Here is a 15,416-nt window from a genome sequence, read left to right on the forward strand (position 1 = left end):
CCTCACTGGAGGAAAGATAGCCTCTTTAATAAATGGTGCTGGAAAAACTGGGCTTCAACTTCCCAAAGATTAAAACTAGACCTATATCTCTCTCCAGGCACTAAACTAAAATCAAAATGGATTAAAGATCTAAATATTAAAATCAAAACACTGAATTGGCTGGAACAGAGGTTAGGTAGAACTCTTGAAGATATTGGGGTAGGAAAAGATTTTATGAACAAAACCTCAGTTGCCCATGAAGTAGCACAATCAACAAGTTGGATCTCTTCTTATTAAAAAACTTCTGCACAGCAAGGGAAACCAGCAGCAGTGTGAAGAGACAACCCACAATGTGAGAAAAATTTTCACCTGCTGTTCCTCAGACAAAGGTCTATTATTTCGAATCTATAAAGAACTTAAAAAGTTCAGACCTCTCACATTTAAAGATCAAATCCAAAAATGGGCATCTGAAATGAACAGACATTTCTCAGACAAAGAGGTAGAAATAGCAAATAAATACATGAAAAAATGTTCAACAACACGGGTCATTCATGAGATGCAAATGAAAACAATGTTGAGATTCCACCTCACCCCAGAAAGAATGGCTGTTATCATGAAATCAACCAATAACAAATGCTAGCAGAGCTGTGGGGAAAGAGGAACCTTTTTCCACTGCTGGTGGGAGTGTAGACTGGTGCAACCACTGTGGAAATCAGTATGGAAATACCTCAAAGAACTAGGACTGGAAGTCCCATTTGACCCAGGTATTCCCCTGCTGTGTATCTTCCCAAAAGAATTAAAAGTATCATACCACAGTGATATATGTTCACCCATGTTCATAGCAGCACAATTAGTAATAGCTAAAACTTGGAAACAGCCCAAATGCCCATCAACTGGAGACTGGATAAAGAAAATGTGGGTTTTTATAAAATGGAGTACTACTCAGCCATAAAAAATAAGAAATTAAAGATATTTATAGCTAAATGGATGCACATTGAGGTGATACTCTTAAGTGAAATAAATAGGACACACATGTATAAATACCAAATAGTTTCTCTGATGTGAGAAACTGAAAGTGTAAATAAGGATTAAAGGGTATAATAGATAATGTGAAATAGGAAGAAAGAGGCAAAGGGGAAAGGGAAGTGGGAGGGGTAGGGGAAAGGAAAGAAAGGAATGGAATTAGTATGAGAAAATGGAAAAATGGAAACAAAGTCCCTGTAAATAGGGAGAGATGGATGGGTTGAAGGGAGGGTAGGGCAAGGGTGAAAAATAAGAACCAAGAGAGACTATGTAAAGTTGCAAATTTCCAGTGATGAATACCATTATATTGTATACCTAAAATGTACCAATGATTAGAATGAATAATTGATAATGCGAAATAGGAAGAAAAGGTCCAAAGGGGTAGGGGTAGTGGAAGGGGCAGGGGAAAGGAAAGAAGGGAAAGGAAAAATTATGAGAAATGTTAAAAATGGAAACAAAGTCTTTGTAAATAGGGAGGGGTGGAGGGGGTGAAGGGAGGGCTAGGAATGGGGAAAAAATAAGTACCAAGTGCATCATGTAAAGGTACAAGTTCCCAATGAGAAATGTAAATGTGTTGTATACCTAAAATGTACCAATAAATGAATTTAAGTAATAAAAAAACCCCTCAATAAACATGTTATGGTAAAAGAGCAGAAAATAGAGTGAATAAATTAAACATAAATCAGAAGTATGTGAGAAAGAGAAAGTATAGTGAATTCAAAGGAAAATTAAAAGATACAGAAAATAGAGTAAAAAAGATTGAAATAACAGCAGAAAAATAGAAAATAAAAAATGTGAGAAAAAATATTAAAAATATTAGTTTTGATAATTTTTAGAATTAAAAATATTAAACCTTAGTTTCAAGATACTCTAAAGTTTCATTCAGAATAATTCAAAATAAATTTTATAATCTGGGGTCCCACATTCTGATAATGCCATGGCAAACCAATATGAAAAGCAGACGAGAAAAATTGAAAAGAAAAAGGAGAAAAATGATCGAAAGAAGCAGAAATTTGATTGGCATTGACACCTAATCTAGCAACAGGAAAAACAGAAGCTTGAGAAAATGAAAAGATATCTTCATTGTGAAAAGATACAGAAACCACAACCTAAGTGTCAACTTAGGATTCAATTATGACGAATAATCAGGAATAAAGATGAAATAAAGCCATTTCAGACATACATGATACATGTGTACTCCATCCTCTAAGTATATAATAACAAAACAAAAATACTGCATGTGTGATGGAATAAAGAAGCAAATACTACTATACTTTGGAATTTGAATGTCCCTCAAATGCCCATATGTTAAAGGCATGGTCCCCATGGTTGTACATAGGGGTGAGGTGGAGATGAGGCTCAGTGGGAGATCCTTAGGTCACGGGGGATGTGCCCTCAAAGTGGATTGTGGGACCCCAGCCCTTTCATCTCACTTTTGCCTCCTCGCCGTGAGTTGAGTTCTTTCTTTTTCCATGAGCTCCCTATGATCGCTCTCTGACTCTCATCCAGGAAACAAGGTCATGTATCCACCCAATCTTGGACTGGATCCTCCAAAACCATAAGCCAAAATAAAAGTTTTCTCTTATAAGTTAATTATCTCAGGGTTTTATATGTATATATATATATGTGTGTGTGTGTGTGTGTGTGTGTGTGTTTGTGTGTGTGTGTGTGTTGCAGACTATCCTATTGATTATGCCCAAAGCAGTGAGAGCTCTAAAGAATTAACCCCTCAATTGGCTCACTTTAAGAAGCAAGTCTGACTGAAGCTTACATGACTCATAGAAGCACCACAGTAGCACACAGGTTAGCGTGACCTTCCCACTAACATCCACAGTAGAGACCAGAGAAATGGGCTGTGAAGCTGCGGAGCTCAATATGAGGAAACATAGTAGCTGAGGTCAGGGTAACACGCACCCAAATTCCATTCCCACAATTAAAACCTTAACTAGCAGGTTAAGGTTATTTGCTAACTATAACCCTGTATTTTTTCTGTTTTGTTTCTAATGCAAGAATGCTTTTGTCTTTTCCTTTACAAGCCTTGCCTGAATCAGTAGCATGTCTAAAGCAACTGTATGTCCCCTCACATATCCCCTTTACCCCCAATATGATCATGATGTCATCAATAAATAGCCGTGGATTGGACTGACCAGGGCCTTCTCTGGTTGCTCAGCATTGGCCATCCTGGTTCCCCATTTCTCTTCTCTTTTTAATTTTGTCTTTGAATTTTTCTTCAACCCTGAGTTGTATACTGAGCAGGAGACTGAAAGCTACTGCAGGAGTCTCTGGTAATGGTGGAAAGCTAACTAAACATAAGATATACATAAGCAATATCATATAATTCCAAAGTGATGTGTATCATATAATTATATAGTTTCTGTGTTATTAAAGAGGAAAATGAGAGCCTTGTTATTAGAATTTGATGAAGAAAGAATGCATGTTAAATTCCAATATTAGTCATACATATTCAGAATTAGTACTAAAATTCATTACTTTTCCATAACAAAGGCTAATTAAAGACATTTTCAATCAACCAAAATCAAATCAGAGAGAAGAAAGAGACCTGCAACAAGGTAGAATAAATAGAAGACACAAAATCTTCAATTTTATAATTATATTAAGTACACAAGGTCTTTTTTATTAAGCTTATTGGTACATTTTAGGTGTACAATATGATGACATTTGTTGTTGGGAATTTGTACCTTACATGATATAACTTGGCTCTTATTTTTTCCCCATTCCCATGCCCTCCCTTCCACCTCTCCACCCCTCCTTATTTACAATGACTTTGTTTTTGTTTTTTCCTTTTCTCATATTTATTCCTTTCCCTTCTTTCCTTTCCCCTATGCCCCCATTTCCCCCTCCCCTTTCACAAGATCTTTTCATTAAGAGACAGAAAATACCAAAGACATATCATAAACAAATAGCACTCATCACTACCAGAATCTTATTTAAACTAAAACAACTAAATAGATCCTTCAGGTTGAAGGGAAGAGATCACAGATAAAAGTTTGAGACTCAAGAGGATATGAAAAACAAAGTAAAGCATAAACATGTCAGCAGATTTAACACTGAATATATAAAATAATAACAAAATATGAAAATTTTTTGACCGAACAAGCAGAAATAATTTAAAACAATAAAGTGTAGAAATGGTGCAATAATATTGCAATCCCTTGCTATGAGCTGGGAAGAGTTGTTCCTTCATTTCCCACTTTGGCATGTACAAATGAGGGCTTGTTGTTGGACCCTTGCATCTGCTCATGCGATTCTCTTATGCAAGGTACCTTCTTCCCCACTTATGTCTAATTCTCAAAATAATAGCCTAAGGCTTGCTCACATGATATTAGCTTCCAATTTGTCCAAAATGCCTCTCCTATTAACTCCCATAGCCTTACCTGTTAAATTCTATATTAATGAGACTTGTTTTTGTCCTTGGTTGTTTCCAGGAACTTCTTTGGTTATTTGTTACAATTTCTCAGATGTTTAGCATTTTTCATAGGAATGAATATATTCATATACAAATGATTGGATACATGTGAACAAATAAACCATTGGTTTAAACATACTTCAGTAGAATAAATAATTATCACTGATGCCTCTAGAGGTTTTCTTTTTCTATCATCAGGTAAATTTATACAACTAAACCATGTGTACTTAAATTCATGTTCCTAAATCTTGTTTTGAACTTATCAATTGCAAAATCTATAGCAAGCAATCATACATTGTTGATATTATTTCCATATAAGGGTTCCAAGAAGAGAGTAAGTATATAGTTTTAAGAAAATCAGGATATATAAAAAATCTAAAGCTTACCATACTCCAACAAAACATTTTTGAACCCAAAACAACAGGTTTTTATCTTGGCTCTAGTTTCAATAGAGTGCCTGGACCAGCTTTTGTATAATTCGAAGTCCTTGCTTATTCCTAAAGAAAATTTATAAAATGCCTATTTTGTCTGTGTGATAGCTTAGTCTTTTTCAACAGTAAAGTCTCAAAAACAAAAACAAAAGTTCAACTATGAGTCAAATGTAATTATTTAAACTCTGAATCCTAATTGATGAGGTCATAGGAAAATACATTTGATTCTTTCAATCTAATCCTTATAGAGAGACTTTAATGAGAAAAATATAATAATAATTAATCAAGGGCAAGAGTAAGTGGAGGATTTCCTGCAGGCTTCATTCAAGACTAATTTTCTGAAAAGGTCTGTAATCTTTGGAATGGAAAATGAGACAAAAGAAAGAGGCCTATTCAAGGTAAAAATAATTATGGAGTTAATTGCTAGAAGAGTATAAGAATGATAAACACCAAATCAGTATAATATAAAGCACTTGGAGATTTAGAAGGGCAGGTCATGGAAGCATGTTTTTTGCTTATTTTCATGAAGATACTTTCCGGAGGAACTTCACTTTGAGGAAGTTGCCCAGAGTTTTCAGGAGTTTCAAGTATTCATTGGTTATTACTTTTCACGAATGTATTACATCTTAACTTAGCACTACACGATAATGATTCCAGATGATGCTCTTGAGAATAGATTCCTTTGAAAATAAACCTCTTTACAATATGTATTTCATTTGTAAATTTCTACTATTTAGATACAATCTATTAAAATACATCTTGAAGGCCTTCCACATTTTTCAGCCTATGCTGATTCATCAGGAAAACCTAAATTGTTGAGATACAGGGAGTTTAAATACATTAAAATTGAAATTAAGATGTTTAGTTTGTTCTCAGCTTTTCATTATATCTTATGGTGATCCTATATACCTATTGTATAAAATATATAATGTAGTAGATTGCCTGAGAAAGACAAAAATCACTGAGAAAAATAAAACAGCTCCTCCTCATCATTATTCTAAATTTTCCAAACAGTAAGGAGGATAATAAAAATCATAAATATTAGCAATACTAATAATTATTCTTTTAATAACATTATCATCTTAAAATCAAACTCTTTGGATTTGAATTACTCAATCCTCTTATCATTTCTCTTCAAATTAATTCTTCGAAATTTTTGCCATGATTTCTGTGATGCTTTATTCACAGTATATGTTAAAAAATTTATATCTATTAAAACTACTTTTGAAATTTCTTATTTAAATGCATATAGCAATGACTAGGGGATACTGGTCCATATAGGGACTTAAAGCAAAGGAACTTGAAATTTCTCTAAGAATAAAAAACTAAAATAATTTCACTGATAATTGAATATTAATAGATGTTTCTCTAGACCAAAACACCACAATAATCCCAATACATATTTGTAGTTAACAACAATGAAATGATTAAAGAAACAAATACACTATGAACTTTTTAGTCAAAAATTAGCTGTTCAGAACTCCTGGATTCTATAAATTAATTTTTCCCTCAAATTTCAGGTTATGAGCTCCCCAGTTTTTCCTGATGATGTTGATTATTACATTAGTACTTGGATAGGAGAAGCTAAGTGTGAAATGTGACATATATCATTTCTAGGATTTACTGGAAACAATGATGTCCACAACAAACATTAAGATTTATATTCTTATCTCCTAAGAAATAAACTTGCACAATACTGACAAGAGCAAAGCCAATAACAAACTTTGCAACTATCACTTAAGGCCATGAACTCTCCATAAAGATTTTCTTGTTTTTTATCATGCCCTCTCTTTCTTGCTTTTTTTTTCCTTTATGCTTTCTTTCATTTTTCATTTCCTTCTACCACTAGGGATCTAAGACTAGAGATAAAGTAGTGAATAATAAATATTTTCAATAAACTTCTCTTTAAAAGAATGGGACGTGATAGCAGAAAATAAAGAATCAATGAACACAAAAAAGATAATTCCTGGTAGCATAGACACATGTAGGTCTATACAACTTGAAACTGTGAAATGTGTAAACAAGTACCTCACTGTGAAGGTTTGTATGTCATTGAGACGGGTTCTATATAGAGAGTTGCCAACAAAGTCTTTCTGAGAATGTAGTCTTTGTAGTACATCATATATTTTATTAAGGATGAAAATAACTGAAAGAAGAATTTTCGAGGAAGAAGAAACAACAAATGAGGAACTCTGGGCCTGAGGGGAGGCAAGAACCATGTGAAAATATCAAAGGGTTGGTAGCAATATTCAGAAGCCAATTTGTAGGATTTTGAAGATAATAGGATAAAAGTTATATTTTACTTCCAAACTAATAACCAAATCAAGAATTTTTAAATCAAGGTTACTATGATTGACACTGCATTAATTTTAATATTTGCCATTATAATATTCTTGATGGTATATTTAGATTTTAAAAATGTTGTTGAAAATGTTCTCATTTTGTCTTAACAGTAGATAAGTGAGCAAATTCTAATCTGTATATGGGGAAACTGGTTTTGAAGGACCAATCTAGGATTCAGAAAATTTAAACCACACACAAGAACTCTGAGTTTTGAACTGTTTATGTTCTTTTTAGTATATAATACTCATCTTTTACTTTGAGTCTCAACTCAAAATTTTAAAAAGTCTATGAAAATATGTGTTTGAAATTGGTTTAAAGCTCAGGAAACAAAAACAGAGCATTATCTCAGTTTTTAAAATATGGATATTCTTGTAACATTGATTCAAAACCAAATAACCAATATCTGGAAAATTCTTATCTCTACAGATTATCCAACCAAAATAAATTATGGGTAAAATATACTCCATTGGGATAAAATATTTTACAAGTCTTTCCTTTACATATACTGTAATTCAAAAAAGATGCCAGATTGCTTGAAACTTCAAGTATTGATGTTTTAATGAGTAGACTATTTTCTCTAGTGGAGCACATCCAATTAAATTTAGCAGTCAGTCATTTGCTAAAGGGACAGTCTGTAACTTCTAAGTGCTTTCACTTCTCCTTTGCTTTTGTCTCCATTCGCAGATGATGGTTTGATGACTTGTTTGTTTTTCCAAGGAGCACTGAATATCTCACTGGGATCTCTATCCATGGAAGAGAAGTCAAGAGTCTACCATATTTAATCTCTCTCCTGGTTTTACTGTGCTCTTCCTAGCCTAGTTTTTATTAAAAATTCCTCAGATTTCAAAAATTTGAATTGCTTAGTGTTCATATTTAATGTTTTTCTTTCTTACCATCATCACTTCATCAAATATTTGTCTGTGCTGGAGCATATGAACATCAGTGAATGAAGAAAAAAAAAACCTTATCTTCCTGGAACTTTAGTGAGAAATAAGAATAAAAAGTAAAAAAAATAAATATAAAGCCTATGAATAAAGGGATATTTCTTTGAGGTTAAAAAAATTAAAAAGAATATAATAAATGGGACAGTGACAGTAATTTTAAATAAGTTGAGATAATATGATTATAAATATATTTTTGAGGGGATAACATTTGCAGAGAGACTGGAATGAAAGAGAAGTAAGACATAAAGATGCTGAGAAATAGTATTCCATGCAAAGATAATTAAAAATGCAAACAGCTATGACACAAACAAGCTGGACACATTCCAGCAATGACCAGAGGCTTGTGTTTCTGAAATAGAAAAAGCACAGGAGTTAAGAATTAATACTGCAATCAGGGAAGTAAAAAGGGCGAAAAGACAATGGAGGTCCACATGCGTAAGGCAAGTGCTGGAATTTACTGACTAGAGTGGCACACCCCGCACCATTGGTACACGGTGATCCACAGAGGGACTCTGACTTTCAATTTTAAAAGGACTCTCAGGATTCCATGTGTAGAAATTATCATAGACACACAATAGTAGAAATAGGAATGCACACTGTTAAGAAAGTTGTTCTCCAAGAAATCTAGAAGAGAGATTATTGTTTTTGGACTAAGGTGTTTCTCCTGAAGGTTGGTCAATTTGAGATTGATTTTTAAATTAGAAACTAGAGGAGTTGGTCTTGGATTGGATGAAATATGGATGAGTGATGAAAGATAATTTGAGTGTTTGGGGCTAAGAAATGATGATTCCCCTTACAAAAATAAGATTGTATGATTGTGGAAGTATGTCTTTATGTAAAAACAAGACATTTTTATTCCTGAGACGTATCTGATATTTACATGGACCAATTGCCTAGATAGCTGGATTTACAAATTTGGTACCTGAGGGCTATATATACTTTCCTATTAAATTCTACTTTGTGTTATGTTCTTCAAACTTTCTTTATAATAAAAATGTCCAGAGGCTTAGGCTTTTATTTTTAGACATTCTATGAGTATATTCTTAAATTTTAAAATTATATGGACTAATAAATTACTTATGCCAGTCTCCTAAACTAAAGATACAAGAATAGGGAGAGAAGTCTTTCTGAGTTTTGAAGCCATTAAATTGGAATCTAGTAGGAGTAGATACATGGCTTACAAACAAAGTCCAGTCAAACGGGTCCTTCATAAAAGATATTTGTTCAGATTTCCCTTTGTTAGATCCTCAGAAATTGCAGAACATCTTAAAAAGAAATAAATCAGAGTCCACACCAAATCTTTCATACTTATATAATCCATATATTCATGGTAATGCATCTAGAGAATTTCTTAATCAAAAATACAATAATACTAAGTAAGCTTGTTATTCATTTTTATGTATTATTATACCATTTTGCCAGCCTTTATAAAAATGTATATACTTTGGATTGGAGAGTTCACCAAGTATATTTACCACAGCAAAATTAATGCCCCTGAAATCTAAAAATGAGGAGAAAATAATATGAGTTACAAGGTGTGCATGAGCTAGGTGAAGGCAGACTCTCAGTAACTCCAGGTGGGATAAAAAACGACATATTTTGTAGACCACAAGTACTTCCGGAGTCTGATGTGTTTTGAAAGCTTCCCACAAAGCAGTTTAATACAATCCATCACTGGTATAATTACAGCAGAATCTACAGCACAATAAAATAAACCTATAAACCTTAATCCATTTCCATACAAATGTCCTTACTAATGAAATCAGGAATGATGAATAAGAACTAAGCACAATGGCAGGCTCTGCTCAATGAAGGCTTCAGTTCTACAGAAGTTCTCCATAGGTCTCTAAAATATTATGCCATTTATGCAATTATAATCAGCTACTATTCTTAGAGGTGAAAGGCCTCTGCAAAATAAATGGAGATACTGCTCCAGTAAAGATGGCTCAATCAATCTGGAAATGTTTCCGCTTGTTCAGGAGGATGACATACTCTAATCTGTATAGCAGACAAAGGAGTTTCATTAAAAATCATGATTTCATAACTCATTATGTGATTGTCACATAAATGCATCCTGTTCTACTCTTGATGGGCTGAGCTTTGTATTTCTTCAGGATAGCAGCCACTGTATCCCATTAGAAAAGGGAAGCAGAACCAGCTTTTCATAATAGTTCTCAAAAGAGTGAATGGGAATATTGCAAAGATTTCAAATTTTCTGATCAAAATTTTTCTCCAGAAAGAATAAAATTGTAAATCAGAACCAATAGGAGTGAAATAGTGTGCAGAATACGGGGAAACAAAACAATATAAATGAGGTCCACATCTTAATTACATTGTATATCATTTGAAATACAATTTAAAAATTAGCATACCCCCCTTGAGGGATGAGGATTCCAGTCTCCACTCCCAATCAGAGAACAAATCTATTTACACTAGTTTACAAATATAATTATTTCCCTTCATGTGAAGGTGAATCCTTAATAAAAATGTCCATCTTTGTTCTCCAACATGAAATGGTTGTTAATGAAAGCCACTTTTGTCCCTTGATAGTTGCATCTTTGGAAGCTGCCCAGTTCTTGCAAAATAAGGCTTGATTAGGAGTAAGCTAAACTGCAGTAGAAAACCCAGACACTTTGGGAAGGCAGCTGAGGGTGCCATTACCTAGGCAAACAGTACTAAATACCAGTCTCAATATTTAGGCAAGCGTTCAAATGAAAGAGCAAGAAATGCTTTGTTAGTAGGAATGAACAAAGCCACACTGTAATGTAATTCAAAGGATGGATTTGAGCAAGACATTTGGCCCCATGGCTATATTTTCTTCTATGTTACACTTACAAACAGAGAGCCAAGTGGTGAAAGTGAATACGTAAAATGTGTCCAGACCTAGCACACAGTTCAAACACAGGAACAACCTTTTGTGAAGGTACCTCTCACAGCTCTCACTAGAGGGTAAAAACAGGGCAATGATTTGTTCAGAAGACATAAATTTCCTCCTCTAGTGAAGCCAAGGATACTTCTCCCACAGTCTAATATGTCCTTCACTTCCTAGGAAGATTTTTGTCCTCTAACTTTCTTGACAGTGTAGCTTGTTCATTGGAGGGATCTTGGCAGTAGAGACTTCTCACCTATAGAATATTTTGGGAGTTACATTAAGCCATTCATTTCTCAGTACCACTTATAGCCACTTCCAGAACAGCTTTCACATCAAACACACAAATCTATACTATGTACCATGTATGAGGCATCACTTTAGAGGTGGCACTGAGGTCTGACAGCCCTGCAAAGCATTATGGAAGGTCTCCTGCTCAGATTTATGCATTTGTGCAATCAGGATGGAAAACTTAGATGGGAGAAAATTGGAAATGATTATTTAGAACTTCTGACTTTGAGATAAGAGAGAAGTAGGGAATGAATAACACAATCCCAGAAGCTAAAGTCAGAGACGAAAGATCAACCCCATCACATTGTAGATTACTAAATTCATTTTGACGGCCTCTCCTTAAAAATTGCTTGAATGCATGAAAGATAATTTTGCTTTTCAATAGCCATGATATCAAGGATAGTTTCTTCTATCTTCTTCTATCTTCTTCTCTTCATGGATCTCTTCATCCCCTTTTAAAAATATGCAGGCATTAGCTCTTCCTTGAATTTTGACTTCCATAGGAGGAAATATCATGGTATTAGCTGGGTCACTTCTTTTTTCTTCCAAAGAATATATGTCAGATGCTTACAAATGTTGTTGCTTTGCCAAATGAGTTGCTTGTTAGGCTACCTTGTATCTTGCTTCTCTTTGTCTGTTCATTTTTGTCTTTTCTGTATTTGCTTTCCCCTAAAAGATGTATCAGGAAGAACGGGTGATAAGTATATCATAAAAAATAGAGGATCACATTACATTCACAAAGAATTTTTGCTACTGTTAAATAACAAAGCCATTCTCTATCTTTCATGAGAAGGTGTCCACCTTTATGGATGATTTCCCAAATGTCAATTCAGCTATTACCTTTTCAGGTTAAAATACACTCTACTAAGTAAAGCCAATTAAAGTGTTACATAACTTTTACAATATTATTAGCAATATTAGTATAAATTTAAGCTCAAGGAATTATTCAGTTCAAATGTAAAACAATGTCAGAGTCAGTTGGTGAGGAATACAGAAGAATAAGTAGATTTCCAATTTATCTGGAGCCAGAAGCTCAAGATTTCTAATTTTAGTAAATGTGCTGCTGAAGTGAGCACGGTTCAAGTTTTCCTTAGGAACGACTTTTGCTATCAAGTTACTCTGTCATTTAAATTGAGTATCTACAGAGAAGACATGTGGCTAGATTCCAATAAAGAATTATTTCTTCAAATTATAAAGTTATATGTCTTTGATACCATTGGAAGATCTTTTATGCTACAATTCAGGACTCTTCCATAACTATCCTCAAAATAAACAAGTTGGTTAGATACCAGTTAGTGTTTTCCAACACTGATACTTTTACGGTTTTAAATTGTGACACATGATATATTTAACTGAGTTAGTAAAAAATATAATCAGACTCACCAGAAAGTTTTCATTATCAGAAGAGTACCAACTAAACCCCTCTTATCTTTTTCATTAGTTAAAATACATTTATAAAAATTCTTACATGGCTATATGTGTTCTTTTCTATGCATGTTGCATATTTTTTTTCTGGAAGGATGTATAACATTACAAATAATGACTAATGACCATTGAAGGTGACCATAAAGACAAAAGCTGGCCTACCTTTAGACTTCCTTCAAATATACTCTATTTGTAGTTACTGGATAACAAGTTGATAATGAGAAGCCTAGAACAATCAATGTCTTTGCAACACTGCCAGCACATATGTGTAAGGAGTGGAATAATCAAGTAATAAGAACATTATATTTCACAAGGATATCAGTCATCCCAGTTTCCAACCCCATTCCTCCAACCCTATTCTATTCAGGTATGTGGATATCAAGTTGAATAATTCACCTTCTAAGGTTGATTTTTTTGATAAATATATTCTTTATTCTAAGTATGAGATCTACCTAGGTATAAATACATGAAATTTTTCTCAGAGACATACATAAAGAGAATTTGACATATTCTCCTTACAAATACATGATCACCTGCACTCACTCACAGGTTTAACAGATTTTAATTGAACACTGAGCATAGGCCTAGTATCATAAAATCTTTGCCGATGCATCAGTACCTTCCATCAAGGAGCATATAAGAGCTAAAAGACACAGCCAACTTAATTGGCACGATCCAGTAAAGATACATTATGTATGGGCACTCACATACATGTGAGTGCACACAATTTTTCTGTGTGTGTATATGTGTATGTGGTGTGTTATTTCTGTGCATATATATCTATGTATGATTTATAAATTAGGCATTGTAAGAGGTTGGCAATAATAATACCACTATTAAATATACTGTAAATCAATTTACACTACTCGTGTTTTAGGGCCACTACTAAGTAAAATAAGGGCCACTTGAACAGAAGCACTGTGGTATCAAAACAGCATATCTGATAACTGAGATGATGACTAAGTCTCCATTAGGCAAGTAGCAAGCACAGCATAGACAGAGTGGGCAAAGGTGTGATTCATGTCCTATGTGGGATGGAATGGGATGCAACATGATTTCATCATAATACTCAGAACGATACATATATCCAAACTTATAAATTCTGTATTTCAGAATTGTCTATTTAATATTTTCTCTGACCATGGTTGACCCAAGATAACTGAAATAGCAGAAACCAAAACAGCAGATAAGGGAAACTGCTGTTTAACACTTGACACACCACCGTCTATACTTCGATCTGAACAATCTCTGTTATCATCAATGTTTGCGCACTTTCACTTTTTACCAACTTTTCTCTGTGTAACTTCATCCACAATCTTTAGAAAGCTCACATTTCAGCACTAATAGGTTGTCTATTCACAACTTCAAAAGTCTGGGCAGAAATGAAAATCTTGTTATCGATCAGGTAGGTCACTTAACAGTTCCTCCTGCCATATCAAAGCTTTGTTTATCCATCTAGGGAGCTTTATAACAATTTCGTAAAATTTGAAGAAAATATGAATAATGACAGCTAGAATGCCAGCTGCTTATTTCTTACTACATAATGGGCATGATGCTGGATATCCAGCAATCTAACTCAGACAACGAAAGGACTAAAATTTGTAGAGTTCAGCAGTTTACAATCTTTCTAAAGAAGCTGCTAATGCCATATACCAAAGAGCAGACAATGTTTTATGAGGAAGCCCTAAGATGTGTTTAAAATCAATATTATGTTTCTTTACACTTTGAATATGAAGTTTGTAAATGTAGAACAATTGCTAAAAGTTATATCAATTACACATGAATACAGTGGAAATGGTGCACTGAATTTATTCACCACCACCCCCATCCCTGAAACAACCCACTTGAGCGTGAAAGTCAATTTACATTTTTTCAAGTCTAGAAATGAAATTTTCATTTTGTGTCATATTCATAAAAAACTCATATATAACTCAGCAGGATACTCACATGTGCTTAGAAACAATATTAGGTATGGGAATTACCTTTTGTACCATAAAGACAAAATTACTCACTGAGAAATAAGATTTTAAAGGATCTTGAGAAAGCAAACTAGAAAAAAAAAAAGGTACGGAATTTCGTCCAAGACTGGAACTATTGTATTGTTCATATGCAGTCTTCTCATCCCTTCTGTATCAATTTTACATCTCTACTTAGATTCTCTTCTCTCCAAGGAACATGAGAAGCTGTTAGATTTTAATGAAGACATGTTGCAGAAGGAGCCATGGGGCTAGAAATATGAGTTCAAATCCTACAAACTGTTTCTCAGGAACAAAGTCATGGATGATTTGGTGTAAGGGGATTACACATACAGGTGCAGTTAAAGCAAAGCAAATTTAGTTAATATAGTACCACAAGAAACTGTGTTATTATAAAATTTTTAAAATTATAATTGTGATGATTATGTAATAGTTTATCAAGTGTATGCATTATACACTATTTAATTCCTAACTGGAGACATTCATGGTTTCTCCCCTATTTATTGCAATTTCTATAGTGATGCATGCTCTTATCAACTTCTTACACATAAGAATTTCCCCTTTCCTCATACCTTTTGTGTATCCAGAATAATCCTATTGGTTTACTATATTACTGTATTTACTAACTATATTATTAGTAAATAAATAGTACTATATTTATTATATTTATTCAGTAAAATTTTGTAATTATTATCAAGACTTCTTATT

General features: G+C 33.7%; 1 long non-coding RNA gene across 1 annotated transcript in view; it reads right to left on the bottom strand.

The window, feature by feature from the left end:
* Window positions 1–3,870: 3,870 nt before the first annotated feature.
* The window catches only part of LOC147830658 (uncharacterized), a 172,457-nt gene continuing 160,911 nt past the window's right edge, over window positions 3,871–15,416 (bottom strand). The window contains exon 7 of the long non-coding RNA XR_015449029.1: window positions 3,871–11,976. This is a non-coding gene — a long non-coding RNA (uncharacterized LOC147830658). The remainder of the gene's footprint in view (window positions 11,977–15,416) is intronic.

This window comes from Heterocephalus glaber, unplaced genomic scaffold (assembly GCF_053883595.1).
Source record: "Heterocephalus glaber isolate CG9 unplaced genomic scaffold, H.glaber_assembly_v1.0 deba00000071, whole genome shotgun sequence".
NCBI lineage: Eukaryota > Metazoa > Chordata > Mammalia > Rodentia > Bathyergidae > Heterocephalus > Heterocephalus glaber.